The sequence below is a fragment of the Eretmochelys imbricata genome, chromosome 3 (assembly GCF_965152235.1).
Source record: "Eretmochelys imbricata isolate rEreImb1 chromosome 3, rEreImb1.hap1, whole genome shotgun sequence".
In the NCBI taxonomy this organism is placed as follows: Eukaryota; Metazoa; Chordata; order Testudines; family Cheloniidae; genus Eretmochelys; species Eretmochelys imbricata.
Genome location: NC_135574.1, coordinates 22413973 through 22427241, shown reverse-complemented (window position 1 = coordinate 22427241; position 13269 = coordinate 22413973).

Here is a 13269-nt window from a genome sequence, read left to right as displayed (position 1 = left end):
CTTATGTTTTAAGGGATACTAACAGGATCCCAAATTTAGGTTCTGGTTTTTAAAATAAGTTTCTTGACAGAAGTTAATACATTTTTAATTATTTTTTATAAATATATCAATGAAGCCATTTTCCCCCAAACATTCCAGCATCGTGCTAGTGCGTGGGAACCAAGATGCCACATCAACTACAAGCTGTCCACTTTAGTTTCACCATCTAAGTTGAATGAAGCGAGAAAAGTAAACAAAATACATAAAGTACATTGATCACAATGATCCCTTCTGGCCTTAGAATCTACGAAATAATAAAAAGCAAATCTAACTTTAACTTGTTTTTAACATTAATAACCTATGTTGACTAGTAACACATTTTTAAAATACAGAGAAATCATATCCACAGCGTTTCTTTAACCCTGTGGTTTAAACAAACAAAGCTCAAAATTCATGCTGAAATTCTATTATTAAAACAAATCTTTAAAAGAGATACTGTCAAGTCAAATTTACTCCCAAATTTAGATTTCGCAAAACCCAAGTTTTTATGAAATAAAATGTTTCTGTGAATTTAAAAAAAAAATCCCAACTGAAACTTAAAAACAAAGAGATGAACAATTCCCTGAAATGTCTGCAACCCAAATACTGCAGCACTATGCTAAGAACCTGGAAAAGAAACTGATTAGAAATGTATTGTAACTAAAGTAAAAATGAACAGTCTTGTTCAAGATGATAGACGTGCACAAAGTAAACAACCAGGATAAATGCTAAAAAGAAAATCTGATTTGTAAACTTCATTCAGTTCTAATAAACTAAAGTGTTATTTATAAAAGAAGCAAGAAGGAACTTTTCAATTACAATTAACGATATTATTAACCATCAGCCAGATTTTTGGAGGTGTAAAGCACTTGCACTTCTGATTCATTTCAGTTAGAGTTGGGGGTCCTCAGCACTTTGGAAAATCAGGCCCCCATCTGAATTTTACCCTGAGTGCGCACTGAATTCCGCTCACCTTCCTCAAGCAAGCAGTCCCCCTGGCCAATAGATACTTGGTAGATAGTCTCTTATTTCTTTATGCTCAAACGACAAGGCAAAAAGCAACCTGCATTCATCTCTCCACAGACAATAAACAAACAAATAAATCAATCAATCAATCAATCAGAAAATTGAACATACGCTGCCCAAGCCATGCATCATCCACTGTGAGGAAGGGTAAGCTGGCATTCCAATTATATTTGGAGGGGCTGTCCTGAGATGATTTACTCTTCCGATTACCTGAATAGAAACAAGTATGCCTTTTAATAAAAAACAAAAACAATCACTTAGGTATATTCACATTGTTAAGGCCAATTAATACTTCCCTGATCAGCACAGCTGCAGCATTATGGAATTTAAGCTGCAAAATTAATTTATGTTGCTCATAACACTGAACTTATTTTAAAAGGCTGGACAAGAACAGTACATGATTAAATTACTATCAGAATATCCCTCTGAACAGTGATTGAACATGTATTGTTCAAAGTCGTAATCTGTTCTGCTGGCAAATGACTTTCAGAGACATCAAATTGAAGTTTTAGTTCCTACAAAACAAAGACCTCATCCATTATACACCTGTTAAAAAGCCAGATCCAACTCCCTATTCAAGTTAACAGTAAGACTCCTATTGACTTGAAAGAGAGCTGAATCAGGTCCACAGTTATCCCTTTTTACATGTAATGAAAAGTAGGACAGAGAGAAAAAGCTCATAGAAAGAAGGAAGCCAAAGCTTTGCTTGATGATTATTTGTAAATAATTGAAAGTGCAGAGTTCACTCATACAAGTGCTGAGTAACTCCTTACAGCACATCAATCTTTTAAGATACTTGTATTATGGATTAGCTCTTCTCATAATATTTTTTCTTGTTTATTCTTCTTCATGTCCAAGATTATGGTTTTTGTGGCCTTTTTTTCAATCTTCCCCTAAATATTTGTTCTGTTTGTGCAGTTCTGTCCTGTAGCAGCTTGCCTTTTTGATGCTGTCACTAATGCAGATGAGAGCAATGATTTTTGTCTGTCTCGTGTTGTCTGTTATGAGATGCCCCAGACCACTGTTTAATGCAAGACTGGAAAATATATGACTGAATACATTATACATTGTATCATCTGCAATGTCTTGCTATGGAGCAGAATTACATTATTTCGGCTTGCACAGCTCAACATACATGATGCATGTATGTATGCTTTCACTTAACATATCCTAAATGTTTAGGACCAGATTCTGCATTCCTTGTACATCCAAAACTCCTGTTGAAGTCAATGGGAGATTCTGGTGTGCAAGACCAAGTCTTTTCAAAATATTCTAATAAAAAGTCAGGAACCTAAACCCCACATCTCATAGAATCATAGAATATCAGGGTTGGAAGGGACCTCAGGAGGTCATCTAGTCCAACCCCCTGCTCAAAGCAGGACCAATCCCCAATTAAATCATCTACCTTTTCGCTCATCAGTATTACACATTGATAAGTCAGTGTTATGCTGTCTACTGTGACACTGCTTCAACCCAGCACCACACAGGGCCTACATAGCCAAAAGAAGAAGCATAGACAATTGTAGGTGAGATTAGAGAATGCACAGATGAAGCTGAAGTGGAATGGGAGAGACCAAGAAAGACTGCCTCTCTCCCCACAGTTGCAATCAGCAGAGGCTCTTAAGCTGGAATTCCCTAAATTTAAAAAAGGAGCATGCTACTGGCAAGGTCTCCATAAGGGCCCCCCAAATTCAGCTCCTGGCCCTTCTCCCTTGGTCTGAAATAGCCTGAATTTTCTAGCCTTTAGAACACATTGCAAAGCCCAACTTTTTATGGGCTTTGCAATGTGTTACAGGGAGAGAGTTTGCTGGCAGGACAATATTTGAGGACGGTAGGGTGCTTTCTCATTATCTGATCTGAAGTGTAGTTACTTACTGCTCCAATGGTGGAATTTGCTAATTTCTATGTTTAGATGTGCTTTTTAAAATAACTGGTAAGGACGCATCTCAAGTTTTAAAGTCATACCAGGATGACACAAAAGTTAGGACTGTGTTCAAGGAAATACACTGAAGTCAGTCACTAAAAGGTTGGAGCATCAGATTTCAAATGTGAACAAGGTGTGAGAGAAAACACTACGATATGGCTAATGGTAGGGAGAATTTTTAAGGGTCTGAATATCTGGGGATATGGGTGATGGAAAACTCACGAGGAAGTGAATCAAAAGTGTCCACAGAAAGACCACTCACTTAACTCCATGGACAGCTCTGGTAAAGTCCCAAAGGTCACAGGATAAGCTTTTGCTTCTGCAACGTCCCATGTTCCTGGATTAAAAAACAAACCCAAACAGGGCATTCAAAATTGGTGCATGTGGCTTCAAACAGACACATTCAGAATGTTTCAGTCTCTCCTCCCCAACCCTGTGGCCAATGCTGCTGCTGCTGGGAGGACAATCAAATCTGAAAAAGTTAGCCTCTTAGGATATGTCTACACTGCAACCTGACCTGTGACTGCAGCACAGGTAGACATACCCATATTAGCTTTATCTGTGCTAGCCTAGCTAAAAATAGCAGTGTAGACATGACAGCATGGGCTTCAGCGTGGGCTGTGCAAGCACGCAGGGGATTCTAGGTATATATGGAATAGCCCACACTGAAGCCAGTGCCACCACGTCTACGCTGCTATTTTTAGCCACGCTAGCATGGGTAAAGCTAGTGTGGGTATGTCTACCTATGCTGCAGTCCCACCTCAGATTGCAGTATAAAAATACCATTAATCTGGAGGAAGTTTACATCTTCTTCTGATCCTCTCAAAGTGCACCAACTTAGGCTCATCATGGACTTGCTCCGATTTGCACTCTCACCCACTTCCACATACATTTGCACGCAACCCTCCTTATATATCAGCTGGGAATTTGGCCCACTGAATCTAAGGGAGTATGAAATGGTGTTAATACACACACACATCCCTCCTGATGGGGCCAAAGAAAAGAGTGGAGCAAGGAAAGCAACTGACACTGTAAGAAAGTGAAAATTAAAGTAGGGTAACAACTTTGTGGCTCCTGAGTGTGTAGGTTACATCAACATTCCTTTCATATCAGTACATCTTTTAAGCTTAATGGAGTCTTAGTGTACAGGAGTCTTAAGTTACACCATCTTACATCTCTGGCCTGCTGGGTTACTGAAGACAAGTCACCTTACTGACTTGTGTATAATTCAATTCAATAGGATGGACCTTAATGAAAATCATATACTGATTTGAATTAAGTAGTAAAAATAACCATAAAAAGAGGCATTACCTAGAGCAAATCTATTTTGTTTTATTTTTCAACTTTCTTATCACACACTGTCAAAACTAGGAAGAGAAAGGTCTTCCTAAAGATCAAACTTTTAGCCTTGCCTTACTATTATTTGTATCACAGTAGTGCCTGCAAGCCACAACCAATATAATGTGGTGCGACACAGTCCCTGCCCTGAAGCCAGACCAACAGTTAGAGACAAAACAGATGTACAGAGAGCAGAAGTGACTTGCCTAACGTCACACAGCAGGTCAGTGGCAGAGCGGGGAATAGAAACCAGCTCTCCTGAGTTTCAGTCCAGTGCCCTACTTGCTAAATCATGCTGCCTCTTGACTGGGCTTTGACCTTTCTGGGTTCAGTTTAGCACCTTTGGTTTAGGACAGGTAGGAGTCTCAGGGTGTATCTTCACTACCCGCTGGATCGGTGGGCAGCAATCGATCCAGCGGGGATCGATTTATCGCATCTAGTCTAAACCCCTGAGCGCTCTCCTGTCAACTCCCGCACTCCAGCACTGCAAGAGGCGCAGGCAGAGTCGTCGGGGGAGCGTCAACAGTTGACTCACCGCGATGAAGACACCACGGTAAGTCGATCTAAGTACGTCTCCTTCAGCTACATTATTCTCGCAGCTGAAGTTGCGTAACTTAGATCGATTCCCCCCCCCACAGTGTAGACCAGGGCTAACTCTCTGATTTGCAGGTGCAGCTATGGACTTTGTACTCTGAGTTATACTGTGAGCACAAAACTGCACCAACAATGCATCTGAAATTTGCATCTACTAAAATGGAAGGCAACATCTAGAAATCTGTCCTCAAGCTTTGACACAAACAGATTCCCGCCACAGAGTTTTTTTGCTCCCCAGCTGTTTTTGGTTCTTTGCCTTAATGCTAGAGAAAAAGTCTAGTGTGAACGCTGTTCAATGAACAGGCTGGAGGAAAATGCCATAAAGGTAGGTTAATAGAACTGGCTGAATGTTCCCTTGCCCAAAGTCTGCACTCCTGCAGTGGGCTGGTTTACTGGGGACACTCACCTACATTGGAAAAAACATCCTCTTCAGATCGTGTGGGCTCAGATTCTTCTCCTGTGGCTTCTGAGTTCCTTACAGCGGAACCATCGTCTGTCTTTGTCCCTGACTCACAGAGAGCTCCCTGTCCACTACTGCTGTTGTCCTCCGTCCTACTCACAGTGTGTGGCCAAACAGTTCCTTTCCCATTCCCATCACAGACTGCTTCAACCACCAAGGTACCGGGTGACACTCTGCTAGGGTTTTCTTGAAAACAAACATTTAAAATGGATGTTTTTTAAATAGGGTTGGGACCTTGTACAGGATAAACAAAAATGTAAGGCCTGATCCAGAGTCAATGGAAAGACGCCCTTTGACTTCACTAAGGACCTGATTCAAAGCCCATTGAATATATTTACACACACAATAGCAAAAAGACAGAGCCCCATGGTCTGGGACTGGCAGAAGCTGAGAGCACTTGGAAGGTGCACATTCAGCCCATGTGGGAAAGAACGGCATCACACAGCTCATCAGTGACTCCTTCAGGGGTTTAAGGAACAACGTCGGAGGAGTCTTGTCCATTCTTCCTTGGCTGGAAAGATAACTCAAGGTCATAAAGGTATAGATGGGGGCACAGAGTGTTAAAGGAAGAGAAAGAAAGGGAACTTCAGGTTTCCTTCCTGCATATGGAGCACCATTCATGGGAAAAGAAAAATAAACACAATTTGTTGAACGTTGGTATTTTCAAGATTGCCAGAGAAACAAGCACTCAGAAGGACATTTATTAAGATAATCATGATGGTGATGATTTCATAGCGCCTTTCAGCCAAAGGATTTCCAAAGCAATTCACAGACTTAAGTTAAGGGTAAACAAAGCACCTCCCTAGTTTTTTGTGTGGGGAGAAGGGGACACAAATGATCCTAACCCCACCTCCATACAGCTTATGCTGCTACTGCTGCCTCCCTGCTATGAAACAGCAAACAGCAATCAGCAGGATTAGGGCTTATTTCACAGCTTCATATATTTTAATGCCAAAAAGGGACTATTATGATCATCTAATCTAACCTCCTGCATAACTAAAGCTGCTGAATTTCTCCCAGTGATTCCAGTACCCCAGTAACGTGGTTCAATTAGGATTGGTCCCTGCTTAGCACTCTAGCCCCAACTCAGCAAAGCACTTAAGCACATGCTTAACTTTAAGCATGCAAGTCGCAGTGATGTAAACAGAGCTACTCACGTGAGTACAGTTAAGCATGTGGCCTACATGCTTTGCTGGACTGCAGCCAGAGTGCTCAGCACCTCCCAAGATGGAGCCTCTGGAGCATACCTTCTGTAAGGACATCCAGTCTTGATTTAAAGACTCCAAGCGATGGAGATGGTGGTCCCAAAAATATCTAAATATTTGTACAGATCACAGTTCATCATTTTCCTCCTGATCTTCACTTTTAGAGAAATACCCAAGGACACTTTAAGGTGGTGCACCTTTGTAAACAATTCTCTCCTTCGCCACGAATGCCCATGTTTGTGTCACTTTGGGTCACAATTCTAACTTCGCATCCCAGCCTCTAAGATGTTCTGCTGTATTTATCTTTGAGGATTTCTTTGCTGTGTTAATAGATTTACTGAAGAGAATTAAATTGCTTGGGGTTTTTTAAATGCATAAATTTCATGACCTGCTTTCACATACCAGAGTTATAAGAACATAATTAGCATAAGTACATAGGTCCTTCCTAAATAAGTCAATAGAAAGCACTGTGAGATCACCAGAGGAAAGGTGATGTGAATGCAAAGTATTATATAATTAGCATTGGTAATGTTGTGTCTCCCTTTTTATAGCTGCAAAAGAAATGACAGCTTACTATAAATAGCTCTTAATTTCAGAAACCTTTTTGAAGTAGGCAACTATGTAGGTTCTATAAATCAACTGTTACATACAATTTTTTGGTAAAGTTATACAAATGCAACAGGTCTGCATGATGACCTAACTGCTGCAGATCTCTTATTCACCTCATCAGTCAATCTCATTTGTTTTCAAAGTCCTGAGAATATCTTTGTGGGCTTTCATGAAAGCGTGGGGTAAAAACTGAAGCTCTTTTCCTTAGCAAATGGCCTTTTATGGAAAATGTTTACTGTGGAATAGTAAATTGTCAGGCAGTTGAGGGGGTAAATAGGCTCTAGGGGAGAAAAAGAATTGAGAGTTCCAGACAGAACATATATTGTATATGCACGTAAATACATATTGGAGAGTTACCTTTTTGTTTCAGCCGTTCTTTCCTTAAGTGTCTTTTTTCTCGGCTACTGATCTTGGTCTGCCAAACACCTGCAACACAGAACAAAGTTCACATTCTCCATGCCACTAGTTGCTATGAGTGAATGAGAAATTTCCTGTATGACCCGTATTTGTTTACAAGGCAAAGAAAAGGAAATACTTTCACGTACATGCTATCCAGTGATGATTATAAAATCGATGTTGCAACCATCTTGGTAATGGCCAAACATACAAAACACAATCACTGCGGTTAGTATCATGTACAATCCTAGGTATTGTAAGCCATTAGAGTCTGCCCATCCCTGTGGCACCTTGGACTTCCAGAAACTCAGGCTACAATATATAACTACTCTGCAAGGCAATACTGTCTGTTATATGGGCTGACTGATGTATCGCTACATAATTTACCGCCCTTTATGTAAGTCAAACCACATGACACTCCTTTCCTCAGGGAAGATGTCAGATCAGAAAGCCAAGTGCCCTGTATGCTTGATAATTGCTTTGGATGACAACGTCAATGAAAACATTAACTAACAAAAAGAGCACTATCCTATTGCTGTCTCAGTTGTCAATTAATCTGACTCATAGCATGGAGCCATCATCCAGAAGCTCCTGGGCTCAGCTCTGTGGAAGAAAACTATTTACCTAATATTTGTATATAACACTAATTCTTACTTAGTTTTCTAACCTAGTCCCTGACTAGATAATTAGATCTACTCGGGGACATGGCTCCCACACGGGGTTGACTGTTCACATCCAATCACCCTTGTACATATTGGACCAAATTCTGTCCTGACTTATACCCTGTGCAATCCATGTTAAGTGAATGGACCTGGCACAAGCTGTCAGTCAAGGCAGAATCTGAGCCTTTGATTTTGCTGAGCCTCCCACTTCTTCCAGGATGTCTCTGCACAGGATGAAATAGCTCATTATCTGCTCAGTCTGACTAAAACAACAAAAGTCTGTTTGAATGAAGTCCTTGAAATTTCCTATTTTTCTTCTACGCTCCAAGGAACCACTGTTTGATATTAACACAATATCAAAGTGGCAATGCGAAGGACTCCAACCCAGTGATGGCCACAGTAATCACATTATAAGCTTTTAAACCCAGAAAAGCTCAGGATTTGTAATTTTCAAAATGATCTGGGGAAAAGAATACAAGGTATTTTCCAGTGAAATTGTAGCTAACAGAACCTTGCTGGCCTCTGCTGAATCTTTGGGGAGCTCCCACAGCTCCTGTATGCCTTCTGTGCAGATCGGTTTGTACCCACAGGTTTCTACTATACTTTTATCACTCTGGCCATACTGTGATGCTGCTCTGAGGGCCTCAAGCACAAGCCCAGCAAGAAGCAATGTGGGAGAGAAAAGCCATACTGTGTCAATGCTGGAGAGGCCAGAAGGAAATGCAAACATGGCAAGATCCAAAGGCAGGACCCTGTTATTCCCCTGGAACTGTGCCTTTGGCAAGAATAAGCACACACCCTCTCTGGCTGTTTTGCCATGCCACCAGCCCCACTTCCAAGAACAGGCCACTGAGGGTATGTCTACACTGCAATGAAAAACCCTGTGCCAGCTGATTTGGGCTCAGGGGGCTCAGACTGTGGGGCTATTCCACTGTAGTGTAGACTTCCAGGCTTGGGCTGGAGCCCGGGCCCTAGGACCCTGTGAGGTAGGAGGGTCCCAGAACTTGGGCTGCAGCCCAAGCCCAGATGTCTACACTGCAATGAAACAGCCCCACAGCCTGAGCCCCGCGAGCCTGAGTCAATTGGCATACACAGGCCAACCACAGGTGTCTACTTGCAGTGTAGACATACCCTTAGGGAAGCTGTGGCCTGAAAGAGATGTGGTTAGCAGAACTGCAATCCCCTTCTCCTTGGTCACCGGTGGGAAGGGAGGGGTTAGTCCAAAGACATCTGTCAAACTTGCAATTCTTTCGTAATGTTGTTATTTTAAATGCCAACTACCAAACAGCACCTGTTCTGTCCACTCCTATGAATATGTTTAATCACCACAATTCTCACTTCTTTCTGGCAATATGAATCGGCTAATCCGCACATTTATTACCTTCCTCTTCTTCTGGCAATTTGTCTTCTTCAGCAGAGACGTGGTCTTTTGATGCCCCCTTTTCTGCGCACTGGGTCTTCTTCTTTTTCTTAGACTACAAAAAAAAATACACACACACACACACACACATATATATATGTATACACATTTCTCAGCTCGAGGCTTATTAGAGAGAAGAGAGGATGAGACTGAGTGAGGACTAAGGGCCTCGTCCTGCAGTGAGCTCACACAGAGTTCTGTTGAAGTCAGTGGGACTCCACATGGGTGCAAGGGTTTGCCCAGGTACAGCTTATTGTGGGATCGAGGGAATGACCCTATGACAAACTCCAGAGAGTTGAATATTATACCCTCTGTACTACAAAATGATACTTAGCTGCAAAGTTAGAAACTGCGCATTCAAATTCAGACACCTGCTGTATATTGATATTTAGCCCTTTTTGTCTTCAAAGCACTTTATAAACAGTAATTATTCCTCAGAACAACGAGATAGGAAATACACACTATCTACCCTATTTACAGGAAATACACACTATTTACACTGGGAAAACTAAGGCAGAGAAGACCAGGCCACATAGATGCTTAGAGTTTGGCACTACAATAAGTGGTTTGATTTTCAAAGGTACCAAGCACCCATAGTTTCCACGGACTATAATGGGTGTTGCAGGTGCTCAGAATCTCTGAAAAGCAGGCCACTTTCATGTAGGAACCTAAATATGAATTTGTGTGACTAACTTTAGGCCGCAAAGTTTAAACATTTTAGTTTCACTTAACAACCCTCGACTTTTCCAAGCTAGAATACCCACCTCCTCAAACATGCTTCCTATCTTGCCAGGGCCCTGCTCTCATTGAGAAATATGGGAAGGGCAGATTGTCATGGCCCCCAACATCTGTTCACAACCCCAAGGATGAGAAAGCCAGGCTAAGTGATTTGTCCAGAAATCTCCAGTGTCAGAGCTAGGATTTGAATTCAGGAATTCCTAGCTCCCAGTTCTGTGGTCAGACCACTGAACTATGTCCTTCTTCTTACACTATAACAGAGTAAAAAAATGCATTCACTGTGGTAACATGAGTGAAACAAAGGCAGCAATCTGATTAGCTAAATAAGATTCCCATGCATGCAATAATGGGTTAACCACCAAGTAGGATGAAATCTCTAATTCATAACTCACACAAATCCATACAATCATGATAAAAAAAGAGGAGAGGAACAATATGCTTGAAATATTCATTTGAATCAACTGCAAATGAATAAAGAAACAGGAGCTTGTGTTTATTGAGCTGTGCCATCTGTTACAGTGAGAAGCTTTTCAAGCAGTTTCAGCTCAGATTGAAGACACTTTCAACAACTGGGGAGACAAACTGGCAGTTTAAAATAAGAAAGAAAATAAAGAAATGTCTATTCTGCTTCCAGTTGGCTTTTAAACTTTATTAATCTGGAAGGAGAACAATTTTCTATTTTATGAACTATGGGTTTGTCTCCTTAGTTGTTCAGAGCAGCTTCAAGCCAAGCCTTCACTCACTACACAGTAACCTCAAATGTGCATCCTACCCTGTTGTGGGTTGTTGTTTATAAAGCATATTGGGAAGATGTCCAAGGTGACTTTCTTTAAGACCGTTTTGAAGTGAAATCAGGACTACTACATTGGGAGGGTTAATTACACGTTTTTCCAAGTTAAACGTGTTGCTGAAAAATTCATGTAAAAATACGCATTCCATAGTGATCCCTGAAGATTGGGAACATTCTTTGGCTTAACATACATGGGAAATGTGCTATTACATTCAAACAAACTACATTAAAAGAAGGTAAAATCAAACACTCTAAAGTTAGAAATTGCCAGAATTAAGGTTTAATTCAAGCCCCATTGTGTGTACACACTGATACAGTCTTCATCTACATGATCACATACTACTTATTCCATGGGACTCCTGCCTCATTCAAGTCACCCAAATACTGAGCTGAATACAAAGTTATTAATTTCTTAATGGGCTTTTCTATGGTGCTCATGTGAGCTCTTCACAAACATTAATGAATTTATGAGATTTAAGTCATTATTATCCCCAGTTTAGCTTGGGAACTGAGGCACAGAGGCTAAAATTGTCAGCAGTTTCCACTAATTTTGGGTGAGCAACTTGAAACACATACACGGATTTTTCAGAATACTTAGTATTTTATAGCACTTTATAATTTCAAAGAACAGCTCCCATTGACCTTAATTGCAGCTGTTAGTGCTCAGCACGTCTGCAAATAAGACACCGGGGGGGCGGGGGAGGCCTTGAATGGGTCGGGGGTTCTGAGGGGGGTGGGAAGTGGGAAGGGGTGGATGGGGGCGGGCGCCAGGCTGTTTGGGGAGACACAGTCTTCCCTACCCAGCCCTCCATACAGTTGCGCAACCCTGATGTGGCCCTCGGGCCAAAAAGTTTGCCCATCCCTGCTTTAGAGCAAGGACTTGAAATTTGGAAGGGGATTCACTTCAGTAAAAAGGAGTTGCCTTTTGCTATTCCTATGAAAATCTGCCCAAATTTTGCCAAGTTATAAACCTCTGAAAATCTCAGTTTGTGCATGCTTACAGACTTGTTAGAGTTAGGCAACTAAGTTTACCAAATATTTGGTCCGAACTGAGCATGTTCCACTTCCCAGTCACCGTTTTATCTGTGACCAGGAAGGGTCAAGCAACCTTAACTATAGGCAGAGCCCACAGTCCTGTCAATAATAATAATATGACTGTACCACAGATTTGCTCAGTTCAGGCCTGATCCAAAGCCCAGTGAAATCAATGGAAAGTCTTGTATTTGGATTAGGCTTTTTAGTTATCATAATTATTGACAACAGTTTTGGAAGGGACATTAAAACTTGTGCTTCTGGGCTTAAACCACTCTCTAAGTATAACACACTTGTGTGGGGAGGCAGATTATCCCATCACTGCCTGAGGAGGTCACACACCTTCCTCTGAAGCATCTGGTGATGGCCACTCCTGGACATGGAATACTGGACTAGATGGACCTTGGATCTGATCCAGTCTGGCAACTTCTGTGTTCCTAACGGCAAGTCTTTAAGTCTTTCAGATAACAGGAACGTGTTATGCTTACAAAAACCATAATAGAAAATAAGAATATTCTTAAAACAAATATCATTTTAGAAATACTGTGTAAATTCTGGAACTAATAGTGGTACCTTCAGTAGCTTTTTTTCTCTCATGCTGACAGAGGTTAGAAGCTGACAATTCACTGGAACCTAGAACATGGATATTCAAAAATGTTATATTATGGGGAAAATACATTCCTATAAGCACAATGTTGCAATTCTTGTAATACACCTCTATGGGATTCAGTCACATGTGATCAGGCTGAAAGAATACACAGAAATTAACAATAATCCCCAGCTAGGTCTAGACTTGAGTTTGTGGCCTTGCTACAACTTAATTAATTGATTGCCAATTGATTTGAATGAGTTAAAAACCTGTATTAAAGATCGTCTAGAAAGTCTACAAACATTTGTCCCAAGACAGAAACATTTGTGGTTTGCCCGAGAGTATGTCTAGACCAGGATAAAAAGTGTCAGGCAACACATTTTAACACAGACAGGGTGATTTTATTGTGTATTTTAATGTGTATTAGCTGGTTGAGGTGGACTCTACATTCTGTCTAGACATACTCCT